Genomic DNA, 9565 nt, shown 5'->3' on the forward strand with positions numbered 1-9565 from the left:
ACAATCCAATTGTAACAACACGCCAACACTTAAGCCAACACTTGGCAAAAGATTACCCAAATAAACACAACGTGTTAAATCACTTTAAATAGATACAACAATGATTATGAACACTTATAAACTAACCAATTCATATTTGAAATTACCTTTTTAATCCACTATCAAAACAATGGTAACTTATCTTAACTTATAAACGATTTGTCCAACAATTTCCAATTCAATCAATTAGCCCAACGTATTAGAACTATCAAAATAACCCTTTTGAAAAGATAATTTCCAGCCACATTTATATGCCTTTAAAACATCGGATTACTTATAGAAACCTACAATTTAGTACCACACTTAAGTCTAGCCAATGATCTCAAGTCACCCAATGTAAGATTCTTAACTAGCCACCTATTACCCATTTATATACGTATTTCCAGATTTTTATAGAAAGAGAAACATAATTTAATTCATAACCACATACCAAATCACATAGCCCTTAGTCTAAACAATGATTACAAGCTAATCAAGTAAGAACATTAACAATTAACAACAACAACACCCAAAGTATGAAATCTCAGATTTCAATCAAGTCAAAACAGAATATACAACATGCTATATCACCCAAAGTAATAAAGTAAACCAATATCTAACAATCTCTACAATTTAAAGCAAAGGATTAGAACCACTAACCTCTTGAAATAGATTAATAATGATCCAATAGAGAAAACCAGAAAAATAATAACTCAATTCAGCCTATAGCAACATATAATAGAGAACAATTAATAAGAAATCGATTGAATGAGTTTTAAGGGATTAAATGTTGAAATAGTTGATTAAAATACTTACAATTGAAGAAAATAGGTTGAGGAATCAATAGGAGATGGTAATATGAGAGTGACAGCCGCAATAGGGTTTTAAGAAAAGTTCAAAACTGATTTAGGTCGAATAAGGTGGTATTTATAGAAAAACGGCGAACTGTAAAGTGCAAGTTGGCGACCGCGAACTATAGTTCGCGACCGCAAAGTAGTTGGCGACCGCTAACTAAAGTTGGCGACCGCTAACTTTTCTGCCTAAGAAGGAAAAATGTGAAATTTGACTTTAAGCTCAGAATCGATCCGAAGACCCAAACCACACTCAAAACATCATAAAACATCATTCAAGAGGTCATGAACCTTCAAACCATGTTTTCGAGAAGTCAAACCAACTCAAACAAATCCAAGGTATATTGGAAAGTTCATCAGAACTAGCCGGAAAAACACGGGGTATTACATAAACGTTTGGTTTAAATTCCAAAAAAGGTAAAACGCTTGGATTTCTTTCGTAATGTTTGTAAACTTTTGGCTTTGTTTCGTAACGTTTGTAAACGTTTGGCTTAAATCGCTAAATATGTGCAACGTTTGGATTTGTTTTGTAACGTTTTAAACGTTTGGTTTGGTTTTGTAATGTTTGTAAAACTTTGGCTTGAATCGCTAAAAAGGTGAAACGTTTGGTTTTGTTTTGTAACGTTTGTAAACGATTGGCTTAAATCACTAATAATGTGAAACGTTTGGATTTGTTTTGTAACATTTTAAATGTTTGGCTTAAATCGCTAAAAAGGTGAAACTTGGTTTTGTTTCGTAACGATTGTAAAAGTTTGGCTTAAATCACTAAAAGGCGAAACATTTGAATTTGTTTCGTAATATTTGTAAACGTTTGCCTTAAATTGCTAAAAAGGTGAAAAGTTTGGATTTATTCTGTACCGTTTGTAAACGTTTGGCTTAAATCGCTAAAAGGTTGAAACGTTTGGTTTTGTTTCAAAACCTTTGTAGACGTTTCGCTTAAATCGCTTAAAAGGGTAAACATTTGTATTGGTTTCGTAACTTTTGTAAGCGTTTGGCTTAATTGGCTACAATAAGGAAACATTTGGATTGGTTTCATAATGTTTGTAAATGTTTGGATTAAATTGCTAAAATGGGGAAACGTTTGGTTTTGTTCGTAACCTTGGTTAACGTTTGGCTTAAATTGCTAAAAAGGTGAAATGTTTGGTTTTGTTTCATAACCTTGGTAAAGGTTTGGCAGAAATTGTTAAAAAGGTGAAACGTTTGGATTTGTTTTGTAACGTTTGTAAACGTTTGGCTGAAATCGTTTAATATGTGAAATGTTTGGATTTGTTTCGTAACATTTTAAACGTTTGGTTTTGTTTCGTAATGTTTGCAAACCTTTGGCTTAAATCACAAAAAAGGTGAAACGTTTGGTTTTGTTTCGTAACGCTTAAATCGCTAAAAATGTGAAACGTTTGGATTTGTTTCGTAACGTATTAAACGTTTGGCTTAAATCGCTGAAAATGTGAAACGTTTTGATTTGTTTCGTATCGTTTTAAGCATTTGGCTTAGATCGTTAAAAAGGTGAAATGTTTGGATTCGTTTCGTAACGTTTGTAAATGTTTGGCTTAAATCGCTAAAAAGGGGAAACGTTTGGATTTGTTTCGCAACATTTATAAACGTTTGGCTTAAATCGCTAAATAGGTGAAAAGTTTGGATTTGTTCCATAACGTTTGTAAACTTTTGGCTTAAATCGCTAAAAAGGTGAAACGCTTGTATTTGTTTCATAGCGTTTGTAAACATTTGGCTTAAATCGCTAAAAAAGACGAAATGTATTTATTTGTTTCGTAACGTTTGTAAACGTTTGGTTTAAATCGCTAAAAAGGTGAAACGTTTGGATTTGTTCTATAACTTTTGTAAACGTTTGGCTTAAATCGCTAAAAAGGTAAAAGATGAAACGCTTGGATTTGTTTCGTAACTTTTGTAAACGTTTGGCTTAAATTGATATAAAGGTGAAACATTTGGATTTGTATTGTAACGTTTGTAAACATTTAGCTTAAATCGCTAAAATTGGGAAACGTTTGGATTTGTGTCGTACTGTTTGTAAACGTTTGTCTTAAATTGCTAAAAAGTTTAAACATTTGGATTTGTTCCGTATTGTTTGTAAACGTTTGGCTTAAATTGCTAAAAAGGTGAAACGTTTTGTTTTGTTTCATAACCTTTGTAAACGTTTCGCTTAAATCACTTAAAAGGCGAAACGTTTTGATTTGTTTCGTAACGCTAATAAATGTTTGGCTTATATTGCTAATATGGAGAAACGTTTGGATTGGTTTCGTTACGTTTGTAAATGTTTGGCTTAAATCGCTAAAATGGGGAAACGTTTTGTTTTGTTTCATAATCTTGGTAAACGTTTGGCTTATATTGCTAAAAACGTTAAACGTTTTGATTTGTTTCATAACGTTTGTAAATGTTTTGCTTAAATTGCTAAAAATGTGAAATGTTTGATTTTGTTTCGTCATATTTGTAAATGTTTGGTTTAAATTCCTAAAAAGGTAAAATGCTTGGATTTGTTTCGTATTGTTTGTAAACTTTTGGCTTTCTTTCGTAACATTTGTAAACGTTTGGCTTAAATCGCTAAATAAGTGAAACGTTTGGATATGTTTTGTATAGTTTTAAATGTTTTGTTTGGTTTTTTAATGTTTGTAAAATGTTGGCTTAAATCGCTAAAAAGGTGAAACGTTTGGTTTTGTTTTGTAACGTTTGTAAACGATTGGCTTAAATTGCTAATAATGTGAAACGTTTGGATTTGTTTCGTAACATTTTAAATGTTTGGCTTAAATCGCTAAAAAGGTGAAACTTGGTTTTGTTTCGTAACGGTTGTAAAAGTTTGGTTTAAATCGCTAAAAGGCGAAACATTTGGATTTGTTTCGTAATATTTGTAAACGTTTGCCTTAAATTGCTAAAAAGGTGAAAAGTTTGGATTTGTTCTGTACCGTTTGTAAACGTTTGACTTGCTAAAAGGTTGAAACATTTGGTTTTGTTTCAAAACCTTTGTAAACGTTTCGCTTAAATCGCTTAAAAGGGGAAACATTTGGATTTGTTTCGTAACTTTTGTAAACGTTTGGCTTAATTTGCTACAATAGGGAAACATTTGGATTGGTTTCGTAATGTTTGTAAATGTTTGGCTTAAATCGCTAAAATGGGGAAACGTTTGGTTTTGTTCGTAACCTTGGTAAACGTTTGGCTTAAATTGCTAAAAAGGTGAAATGTTTAGTTTTGTTTCATAACCTTGGTAAACGTTTGGCATAAATTGTTAAAAAGGTGAAACGTTTGGATTTGTTTTGTAACGTTTGTAAACGTTTCGCTGAAATCGTTTAATATGGAAATGTTTGGATTTGTTTCGTAACATTTTAAACGTTTGGTTTTGTTTCGTAATGTTTGTAAACCTTTGGCTTAAATCGCAAGAAAGGTGAAACGTTTGCTTTTGTTTCGGAACGTTTGTAAACGTTTGGCTTAAATCGCTAAAAATGTGAAACGTTTGGATTTGTTTCGTAACGTATTAAACGTTTGGCTTAAATCGCTGTAAATGTGAAACGTTTGGATTTGTTTTGTAACGTTTTAAATGTTTGGTTTTGTTTCGTAACGTTTATAAACGTGTGGCTTAAATCGCTAAAAAGGGGAAACGTTTCGATTCGTTTGTAAACGTTTGGCTGCAATTGCTAAAAAGGTGAAACATTTGGTTTTGTTTCGTAACGTTTGTAAACGTTTGGCATAAATTGCTATGAAAGGGAAACGCCGGGATTTGTTTCGTAAATGTTTGATCTTAAAGGGGGTCTTCTATAATTTCACACGTGAGGGGTTATTTTGTTTGTAAACATTTGGCTTTGTTTCGTAACGTTTGTAAACGTTTGACTAAAATCGCTAAAAATGTGGAACATTTGGATTTATTTCGTAACGTTTTAAACGTTTGGTTTTTGTTTCGTAACATTTGTATATGTTTGGCTTAAATCACGAAAAAGGTGAAACGTTTAGTTTTTGATTCGTAATGTTTGTAAACGTTTGGCTTAAATCGCTAAAAAGGTGAAAAGTTTGGTTTTTTTTCGTAACGTTTGTAAACGTTCGGCTTAAATCGCTAAAAAGGTGAAATGCTTGTTTTTGTTTTTACGTTTGTAAACGTTTGGCTTAAATGGCTAAAAAGGTGAAACGTTTGAATTTGTTTTGTAGCGTTTTTAAAAGTTTTGCTTTAATTGCTAAAAAGAGGAAACATTTGGATTTGTTTCTTAGCGTTTGTAAACGTTTGGTGTAAATCGCTAAAATGGGGAAATGTTTGGATTTGTTGCGTAATATTTCCAGCGTTTTTTTTTGTTTCGTACCGTTTGTAAACGTTCGGCTTAAATCGCTAAAAAGGTGAAACGTTTGGATTTGTTTCGTAACTTTGTCAACGTTTGGCGTAAATCGCTAAAAAGGTGAAACGCTTGTATTTGTTTCGGAATGTTTGTAAACGTTTGGCTTAAAACGCAAAAAAGGTGAAACGTTTGCATTTCTTTCGTAACGTTTGTAAACGTTTGGTTTAAATCGTTAAAAAGGTGAAACTATTGTTTTTGTTTTGTTACCTTTGTAAACGTTTTAAACATTTGGTTTAAATCGCTAAAAAGGTGAAACGTTTAGTTTTGTTTTGTAACCTTTGTAAACGTTCGGCTTAAATCGTGAAAAAGGTGAAACATTTGGATTTGTTTTGTAACGTTTGTAAACGTTTTGCTTAAATCTTTAAAAAGGTGAAACGTTTGGATTTGCTTCGTAACATTTGTAAATGTTTCGCTTAAATCGCTAAAAAGGTAAAACGTTTGGTTTTGTTTCGTAACGTTTGTAAACGTATAGGTTAAAGTTCTAAAAAGGTGACTTGGATTTGTAAACGTATGGCTTAAATCGCTAAATATGTGAAACGTTTGGATTTGTTTCGTAACGTTTTAATCGTTTGGTTTTGTTTAGTAATGTTTGTAAACTTTTGGCTTAAATCGCTAAAAAGATGAAACGTTTGCTTTTGTTTCGTAACGTTTGTAAACTTTTGGCTTAAATCGCTAAAAATGTGAAACGTTTGGATTTGTTTCGTAATGTATTAAACTTTTGGCTTAAATCACTGAATATGTGAAACGTTTGGATTTGTTTTGTAACATTTTAAATGTTTGGTTTTGTTTCATAACTTTTTTAAACGTTTGGCCTAAATCGCTAAAAAGGAGAAACGTTTGGATTCGTTTGTAAACGTTTTTAAACGTTTGGCTTAAATTGCTAAAAAGGTGAAACATTTGGTTTTATTTCGTAACGTTTGTAAACGTTTGGCTTAAATTGCTATAAAGGGGAAACGTTGGGATTTGTTTCGTAATTGTTTGATCTTAAAGCGGGTCTTCTATTGTTTCGCACGTGTGGGGTTATTTTGTTTGTAAACATTTGGCTTTGTTTCGTAACGTTTGTAAACGTTTGGCTAAAATCGCTAAAAATGTGAAACATTTGGATTTATTTCGTAACGTTTTACACGTTTGGTTTTGGTTCGTAACATTTGTATACGTTTGGCTTAAATCCCTGAAAAGGTGAAACATTTGGTTTTTGATTCCTAACGTTTGTAAACGTTTGGCTTAAATCGTTAAAAATGTGAAACGTTTGGATTTGTTTCCTAATGTTTTAAACATTTGGTTTTGTTTAGTAATATTTATAAACCTTTGGTAAATTTCTAAAAAGGTGAAACGTTTGGTTTTGTTTCGTAACGTTTGTAAACGTTTGGCTTATATCGCTAAAAAGGTGAAACGTTTTGATTTCTTCTGTAACGTTTGTAAACGATTGGCTTAAATCGCTAAAAAGGTGAAAAGTTTGTTTTCTTTCGTAACGTTTGTAAACGTTCGACTTAAATCACTAAAAAGGTTAAACGTTTGTTTTTGTTTCGTAATGTTTGTAAACATTTGGCTTAAATGGCTAAAAAGGTTAAATGTTGAATTTGTTTCGTAGCTTTTGTAAATGTTTTGCTTAAATTGCTAAAAAGGAGAAACATTTGGATTTGTTTCTTAGCGCTTGTAAACGTTTGGTGTAAATCGCTAAAATTGGGAAATGTTTGGATTTGTTTCGTATTATTTCAAACGTTTTTTTTTTGTTTCGTACCATTTGTAAACGTTCGGCTTAAATCACTAAAAAGGTGAATCGTTTGGATTTGTTTCATAACTTTGTAAACATTTAGCATAAATCTCTAAAAAGGTGAAACGCTTGTATTTGTTTCGTAATGTTTGTAAACGTTTGGCTAAAAACGCTAAAAAGGGGAAACGTTTGCATTTCTTTCATAACGTTTGTAAACGTTTGGCTTAATTCGCTAAAAAGATGAAACTATTGGTTTCGTTTCGTAACCTTTGTAAACGTTTTGTTTCATAACATTTTAAACATTTGATTTAAATCGCTAAAAAGGTGAAACGTTTGGTTTTGTTTCGGAACCTTTGTAAACGTTCGGCTTAAATCGCGAAATAGGTGAAACGTTTGGATTTGTTTCGTAACGTTTGTAAATGTTTTGCTTAAATCGCTAAAAAGGTGAAATATTTGGATTTGCTTCGTAACATTGGTAAACGTTTCGCTTAAATCGCTGAAAAGGTAAAACGTTTGGTTTTGTTTCGTAACGTTTCTAAACGTTAAACGTTACGAAATAAATCGAAACATTTAAAACGTTACGAAAGAAAACCATACGTTAACGTTTGTAAACGTTTGGCTTAAATCGCTAAAAATGTTAAACGTTTGGTTTTGTTTCGTAACGTTTGTAAACATTTGGCTTAAATAGCTAAAAAGGCGTAACATTTGTAAACGTATGGCTTAAATTGCTAAAAAGGTGACTTGGATTTGTTTCGTAACATTTGTAAATGTTTGGCTTAAATCGCTAAAAATGTGAAATGCTTGGATTTGTTTCGTAATATCTGTAAATGTTTGCTTAAATGGCTAAAAAGGGGAAACGTTTGGATTTGTTTCGTAACCTTTGTAAACGTTTGGCTTAAATCGCTAAAAAGGTGAAACGTTTGGTTTTGTTTTGTAACCTTTGTAAACGTTCGGCTTAAATCGCGAAAAAGGTGAAACGTTTGGATTTGTTTCGTTACGTTTGTAAACGTTTAGCTTAAATCGCTAAAAAGGTGAAACGCTTGGATTTGTTTTGTAATGTTTGTAAACGTTTGGCTTAAATCGCTAAAAAGGTGAAACGTTTGGATTTGTTTCGTAACATTTGTAAACGTTTGGTGTAATACCCCGTAAAATTAATGGACTAAATTATTCCTTGAAAGGAATAATTTATAGGACCGGGAGAACGTAAATTAAATTTAAGGATAAATTTAATTTATAGTATCTCCGGAAATATAAAATAGCTATAGAAGTTAAAATAAAAAATTTTGATAATTATATTTTAACTAACGAGAAGTAAGAAATACTTATAATTAAAATAGAATAATTTATAAGTTCCGTGTGAATTTTTTGGAGTTAATATTCACGGAATATTTTTAGTAAGTAACCCCTAAAATTTTATAGAATTTGGATATAGGAATTTTATTAAGTGGGTCTAATTTAGCCCTAGTAAATCTTAAATGATTTATTAAAAATAAAATATAGGTCCCGTGAGAATAAAAATTACGTTTTTATTCTAATTACGAATTATGGAATTCATGGTTAAAATTTCATATAATTCGGAGTTCGTTGTCCGTTTTAGTTACAGATGAATATTTATGAATTTGGGTTAAAGTAACGCGTGAATACCTAGGGACTTGTTTGGAATTTAACCAATCTATATATATCAACATTTCAAATGAAATGTTTCATTTGTTCAAAGGCAACAAAAACTTAGGTTTAAGTTTCAGAGAACGACGACGAAGGCACGCGACGGTAGGTTATCCGTTCTCGATCCGATTTCTCGTTTCTAACTCAAATTTCTTCTGTAATCTGTTATTAATCGAAGTTATAATTGTTATTTTGAATTTGGTTATATAGAAAATGGATTATATTCGAATATATAATGGTTACCGTATCGAATCGAACAAATACGTAGCGATTTTATGTTCCGATAACAGAAATGGGTAGATTGGTGTTTGTATATGTGTTTAGGATCGAAAATTGATGCTTAAGCACGTCGAAAAACCCGGGAAATCGCGTTTCCCGGGGCTGTGAGCTTATAGTGCACGAACGTGCACCAACCATGGTGCACGAACGTGCACCAAAGTGAACGATCGTACACTAGCCTGGGTGAACGAACGTGCACCAGGCAGCACGACCGTGCACAGGGTTGCACAATCGTGCTGCCATGACTCGAGGGGGGGGAGTGTTTTGGGGCTTTTTGCCCTAACTTTTGACGCAAGTAATTGTCGAATTGTGGATGATTTAAATGGACTTTAAACCTTAAACCTGCACGTTTAAAGAACTAAAAGAACTTGGACGATTAAGGGAGTTCGATTAATTAAAACTTAGAGCAAGCAAGTAATCGGACCAGGAGAGTGGAGGGTGACCGAAAACTGTTTTGTGGATAACGGTTTTGTGAGTTCGCATATATACTTTTGAATATTGATGTCATACCATTTATAACTAAAAATGTGCTTGAAATTATATTGCATAGAGTCGATTTGAAACCAATATATAGATCCACCGGAACGTGCTATCTATTGGGCAACAATAGAACTGTGTGATTACAAGTGTTAATAAATCATTGCATTGCATACTAGTTGGGTTCTTTGGCCAGATGCCTGCAAAGCGGCCTAGACCTAACAGGTTATCCTGGG

The sequence above is a fragment of the Mercurialis annua genome, linkage group LG8, assembly GCF_937616625.2.
Source record: "Mercurialis annua linkage group LG8, ddMerAnnu1.2, whole genome shotgun sequence".
In the NCBI taxonomy this organism is placed as follows: Eukaryota; Viridiplantae; Streptophyta; class Magnoliopsida; order Malpighiales; family Euphorbiaceae; genus Mercurialis; species Mercurialis annua.